The following is a 6957-nucleotide window of genomic DNA, read 5'->3' on the forward strand; positions in this document are numbered from 1 at the left end:
AAGGATCAGAGGGCTTCTGATATGGACTGAAGAATCTCTCAACCTTTTCTTTTATCAATATGCTTGGTTTAGAGAAGGAGTGAGCCAATTCCATCTCAAAGACAGCTTGGTTATTAATTGAATTGGAACCACAACTATTCTAGATTGATAGAGATATAGATGTTAGACAGTGATATCTTACCCTGTGTAGATTGGTACCAATAGATTCTTTCTTTCTGCTGTAAACATCCAGATATCCAAGGCCTTATGATTTCTGGAAGATGGGTATTTCCATTATCCTGGAAAGACAAAAACAGAACCCTACCCCAACCTTTGATTGCTAAATTTTTCTTACAACCTGAAGAGATGTCACATTGGTGGATGATCTTTTACTTCTCCTCATCAAGGGGTTTCTCCTGTTCAAATTGAATTTTTATTAATTTTGTTGGTATCCATAGCTTTTCTTCTCCTGTGGAAACAAAAGCAAAACCCCTTCCCCAATGTAGGACATATCCAGGTTTCCATTCTGAGGTCAATACATCTTTGAAATAAACCGGTTGGTTTAGCTCAGGAGTTTTGTCTGTCGTCCAATGTCTCTCCGCAACTGTTGTTCCTATCTCATCAGCATTGAGAAAATTCAAGGTTAATAAAGCAGCATGCAATCTATTTCTAGGAGTCATTGTTACCTGTTGCTGTTTATTTAGCATATCCTTTAAAGTTTGATTGGATCTTTCTATGACTGCTTGTCCTGTGGGATTGTGTGGTATACCTGTAACATGCTTTATATTGTAATAAGCAAAGAACTATCTCATTTTATTGGAGACATATGCTGGGGCATTATCTGTCTGAATTTGTGCAGGTATTCCCATGATGGCCATAACTTCTAATAGGTGTGTAATCACAGAATCAGCCTTTTGAGAACTCATAGGAGTTGCACACTGAAATCCTGAATAGGTGTCAATGGTATGGTGTACATACTTTAATCTTCCAAATTCTGCAAAATGAAACACATCCATCTGCCAAATTTCATTTCTTTGTATACCTTTTGGATTGCTCCCTGCAGGTAATGGAGTTTGGTTATAGAAGGAACAAGTAGGACATTTTTTCACAATATCCTTAGCTTGTTGCCAAGTAATGGAGAAATCCTTCTTCAAACCTTTGCTATTTACATGGTGTTTCTTATGAAATTCTGAGGCTTCTATCACATTACCTATTAGTAACTGATCAATCTCATCATTACCTTGTGCTAGAGGTCCTGGCAGACCTGTATGGGATCTGATATGTGTTATATATATATAGGATGTTCCCTTTTTCTGATGATTTCCTGCAATTGTATGAATAATGAAGTTAATTCTGTATTATCAGGAATAAATTCAGCAGTTTCAATATGTAAAGCAACTCTCTCTGCATATTGCGAGTCAGTGACTATATTGAGGGGTTCTGTGAAGTCCATCAGTACCATAAGAACGGCATACAGTTCTGCCTTTTGTACAGAGCTGTATAGACTTTGTGCCACTTTACTTAAGTCTCCTGATTTGTATCCTGCTTTCCCTGATTTATTTGCATCAGTATAGAATGTGAGGACTCCAGAAATTGGCATGTGTCGAACAATGTGAGGAAGGACCCATTCAGTCTTCTTTATGAATTCTATCCTCTTGCTTTTGGGATAATGGTTGTTAATCTCTCCCAAAAAGTTACTGCAGGCTCTCTGCCAGTATTCATTATCTTCCCATAGTGATGAAATTTCCTCATTAGTTAAAGGTACTACAATTTGTGCTGGGTCCATTCCTGTCAACTGACGAAGTCTTCATTTACCTTTTTGAATCAAATCAGAGATCTTTTCTATATAAGTCTTGAATTTCTTATTTGGTTTATGTGGTAGGAATATCCATTCCAATATAATATCTTCCCTCTGCATCAAAATACCTGTGAGGGAATGTCTGGAGGGGAATATGACAAGAATGCATTTAAGTTCTGGATATACACGATCCACATGTGCTTCTTGAATTGTCTTTTCTACTAGAGCCAATTCCTTCTCAGCTTCGGCTGATAATTCTCTTGGACTATTTAATTCTTTGTCCCCTTCTAGAGAATTAGCCAAATTTTGTAGTCCATCTTTGGGTATTCCCATGATACCCAATAAGTTGGAAATGCTTCCTAACAACTTTTGAAAATCATTAAGAGTCTTTAATCAATCTCTCCTCAGTTGTACCTTTTGGGGTCTAATTTTTTGTAACTCTATCTTATATCCTAAGTAATTAATAGAATCTCCTCTTTGTATTTTTTCAGGAGCAATTTGCAGTCCCCAGCGAAGCAAAACATTTTTTACTTCTTCAAACATGCTTTCTAATGTGTCTACCTTTGGATCAGCTAATAGGATATCATCCATATAGTGATAAATTATGGATTGTGGAAACTTTATACGAATTATCTCCAATGGTTTTTGCACAAAGTATTGGCATAAGGTAGGCCTGTTTAACATTCCCTGTGGGAGGACCTTCCATTGATATATCTTGACTGGCTGAGAATTGTTATAATTAGGAACTGTGAAGGCAAATTTTTCTCTATCATTTTCTTGTAAGTGTATGGTAAAGAAACAGTCTTTTAATTCAATAACTATTATAGGCCATTCTTTGGGTAGCAGAGAGGGCAAGGGCATCCCAGTCTGTAGGGAGCCCATTGGCTGAATTACTTTATTAATAGCTCTCAGATCTGTCAGCATTCTCCAATTACTAGACTTTTTTTTAAATAACAAATACAGGAGAATTCCAAGGGCTGGTAGATTCTTCAATGTGTTGAGCATTTAACTGCTCTTGAACCAGCTGTTCTAAAGCTTGTAGCTTCTCTTTTGTCAAAGGCCACTGTCCAACCCAGACAGGTTTACTAGTTAGCCATTTTAAAGGTAAGGTAGTTGGTACTTCTGAGAGTTCAACAGCAGTTGTACTCTGTTTGTGTAGAGCAAGAATGGTTGGTGACTGTTTTTTATAGCATGGTATGATATTATTCCTAGAAACATGCATTGGCCTGTATTCCTTTTCTGAGAGTGTAGGAATTTTAATCTGGGTATTCCACTGTTGTAACAGATCTCGGCCCCATAGATTTACTGCTACATTTGCTACATATGGCTTCAGGCTTCCTCTCTGTCCTTCTGGCCCTATGCATTCAACCCATCTCGAACTCTGTTTTATCTGAGATAGGGTGCCAATTCCTAAAAGTTGGACATCTACCTTTTGAAGAGGCCAATTTGGATGCCATGATTTTGGTGTACTTATAGTCACATCCGCACTTATGTCTACCAGGCCCTCTAGAACCAAGCCATTAATTCGAATTCTAAGCTTTGGTCTTTGTTCATTTATGGAAGTCTGCCAAAATATTTGTTTTATTATGTTCTTTGTAAACTGTGATTCATCTATCAAACCTGTTTTATCATCCATTGCAGTATTGGTTTTTACATTAGGCATTGGTTTATTCAGTTGTCCTGGAGAGGAATGTCTTCCACAGTGGCTGGGAATGTTCTTACCATGTTTGATTTGGGGGCCTACAAGAGGCCCCCTGAGGCAATTCCCACCAGTAAAGGGTTGCCTCGTATATCTATTTTGATCTTCACTCACTGGTCCAATGTCACCTTTGCCACATCTTCTACATAATCCAGGAGGTGGTTGGGGTCTCCTGTTTAGGCTATTCCTAGAAGGAGTATTACTTCTAAGATTACCCCATGTACAGTTTTTTCTTATATGACCTGGTGTACCACATTTAAAACATTTGGTACCATGGGGTCTTCTTTCACCTCTGGGATTTGTCTGTCCTATCCAAGCCTCATTACTGTAGTTCAGACATTCAGCACTATTAGTATACTGAATCCATTCTTCCAAAGGAGCTGATCTGATCTTTAATGGTGTAAGTATTCTTTTGCATTCTGCATTAGCATTGTTGAATGCCAAGGACTCAGTTAATACTTTTCTTAATTCTTTATCTGATACAGCTTTTGTTATAGCTGTGTTCAGCCTTTGTAAAAAATCAGTGAAGGGTTTGTGTGGTCCCTGAAATATCTTTGTGTATACCTCAGTTGCTTTTCCAGGTTCTGAAATTTTTTTCCCAAGCATTTAGAGCTGCTGTACAGCATAGGGATGTTGTATGCTCATCATAAATGGCTTGTACATTCCCGTCAGTGAATCATCCCTCACCAAGTATTTGATCTTGGGAGATCTCAAAACCTCTGTTTACCTTGTTGTTCTAAATTTCTTGCCTCTTCTCTCAACCAGCTTTTCCACTGTAACTGCTGGCTATATTCTAGAACAGCTGAAATTAACTGATGCCAGTCATCTGGAATGATTCTATGTGAGGTAGACCACAAATTTAACATCTCTTTTACATATGTGGAGTGTATCCCATATGTAACTACTGCTCCCTTTATATTTTTGAAGTCCCTTGTTGAAATTGGTTGTAATGTATATGTTGTATATGGCTCAGGGTATGTGTCATCTGCTGGCTTCTCATGGATGATAACAGGATAAGCCATTGTATGACAGCTATTTGGAGATGTTACAACCTGTATGGTCTTTCCCTTCTGCTTATTAGGTCCCTTGTTATATTTATTGAGATTTTCCTCCAGGGCTTGTAAACGAGCACCTAGGGTCTGTTCCAGGGAGTAAACCTCCTCTCTAGTAAGGGATTCCAGATTTTTCATGGAATCATGGAAGTTTTTATGTTCTTCTGAAACACATGATTCCATGGACCTTATCTTATCAAGTAATGATAATTTTTCTTCCTTATATAGTGTCTGAGTAGCTACAACTTCACTCTGGAGAGTTAGTGTTCTATCCATTAAATACTCATATTTATTATCAATAAAAGCAATTTTGGGTATAAGCTTGTTTTGTAAATTCTGGTTAGCAGATTCCAGAGAGAGAATATTTTTATGTAAGTCCTGGTCAGCAGAATCTAGAGAATGAATCTTTTTCTGTAAGCCTTCATTGCTATCTTTTAAAGCCTGTATCAGTCCCAATAATGACTCATCTTTGTTCTTATTATTAAACCAGTGTTTGAACACTGTGTGAATTATTACAATGAATGTCAAAATGGTACAGGCCAGATATGTCTTAGGGAGGTCATATATTTCCAGGAAAATGTCATTCATCATACAGGCAAAAAGGTTTTTAAATTCTAGTGAGGTAATGTTGTCAGCCATATTACAAGAATTACCCAATATTTGTTAGACAGTTTTAAGGTGTAAAATTATCAAGTACTTTTACTTGAAGTAAGCTTACCTTTCTGTGGTTTGGGGGGTGGTGGTGCAGTAGCACTTTTCAGCCAGCAGGAGGCGTTGGTATAGATCCAAAGCAGGGCCTGCTGGCCACCTTGGCTGGTGGCAGCTGAAGGCAGGAGCCAAGATGGCAGGGAGCCGGCACTCAGGGAGGAGTGGGTAAGCCTCACTCACAGCGTTTTTCGCTGGTCTAGGGGCTAAGCTAGGGAACTGAGACCGGACTAGCTGCTCCCCTTTTCAGGAATAGAACCGCGTAGGCATTCCCTGGTTAAATGGAACTTTGCAGGCGGGTTTAGGTACCCGCCAGCCAGGGAGGAGGCTGAGGGAGGGAGCCGCCTAGGCCTTTAGAATTTGCCCCACATGAGAGCCAGATATTGGTGAAATTATTAAGGCCACTCCACATAGTTAAAAGGGAGGTTCATTTTGTGGGGTAACTTACAAATGAAGGGATAGGTTGTAGGGTCTGGCCAAGGTATCACGCAGTCCGGCGGTGTTCTCTGGAGAACTCTGCTCGGTCTACCTCCTGCATCCAGCATCCCAGAACCAAGGGCGAGACCTCCTCTTCATCCTGGGTCTTCCACTTCCTCCTCCACCCCGCCTTGTGTGCATGACCATTACTGAAGCCTCAATGGGGGTTGGAACTTCCAGGCCAATGCTGGGATGGCTATCCACTACAATAATGCATTGTGTTTATTTTTGGTTAGGTCCTACAACTCTCAAAAAAGAAAATATGCATCTTTTTTTAAGAATCATAAATTCTATATCAAATTTTTAAAAGAAGAAAGATGGGGGTTTCTAGAAGTTTCCAAAAAGTAGATAAACTTGGCAGATGAGTATAAGGTACTTGTTTTCCAAGCCAAACTGACCAGTCAGGAACTGAGTGAATTTGTCAACAAGACAACTTCTCTGACTTGAGGAAGAAAATGGTCACCATACTTACTAGGACCCAAATCTCCTGTGGCTTTTTTCTGTCCATTTATTTTTTATGTGAGGGAAAAGAAAGTGACATTGATGGATCATTATTACAAGAGATAGACATTTTAAAGGCTCCTTAATTATTCTCTGTTTGGAAAACTAGTCGGGGTGTGGTGAAGATAAAAACCTGGAAGTTGATTCTCACATACTTGTCTATTGCAGTGTCATTCTCTCCAAGTTTTTATGTAAGCTGAGGAGGGCCCACATCCTCAGAGACCCTGCTTCAAGCTACTTGCCTGAAAGCTCAAGTTTACATTAACCAGATTTGGGCTTTGATATTCTCTCTATTGATATGGTCTAGGGGCCTTAATTGAGTTTGTTTTCTCTGCCAGCTAAAGAATTACAGGCAAGAAAAAAGTCTGTCTGCTGACCATGCAGAGAGAAAGCAAAAGGCTCTAGACAGCCTTTGAATCACAGAACTGCTCATTCCTCATTTGATCCAAATATAGCAATTCTCAATGGGGGGTGGGGGGTGGGACTGCTATCTTCATAATATTTCTTATAGACATAATTTGTTATCTTTGAGGAAGCAATTTTTCTTATTTACCAAACTGTCCTGCTTTTTCAGAGCTCTTGTTGAGTTCCTAAAGGAACAGAGTGTCTTGTTCATTAACATACAGTTAACAGATGTTTCCTTCCACCAGCACAAAATTGGGAAATAATTATATAACTCAATCCATTTTGTAGCTTTGAAATCCCTGGCTAATAAGATTCCCTAAGAATCCCCTGCCAGTTGTTTA

The sequence above is a fragment of the Onychomys torridus genome, chromosome 23 (genome assembly GCF_903995425.1).
Source record: "Onychomys torridus chromosome 23, mOncTor1.1, whole genome shotgun sequence".
In the NCBI taxonomy this organism is placed as follows: Eukaryota; Metazoa; Chordata; class Mammalia; order Rodentia; family Cricetidae; genus Onychomys; species Onychomys torridus.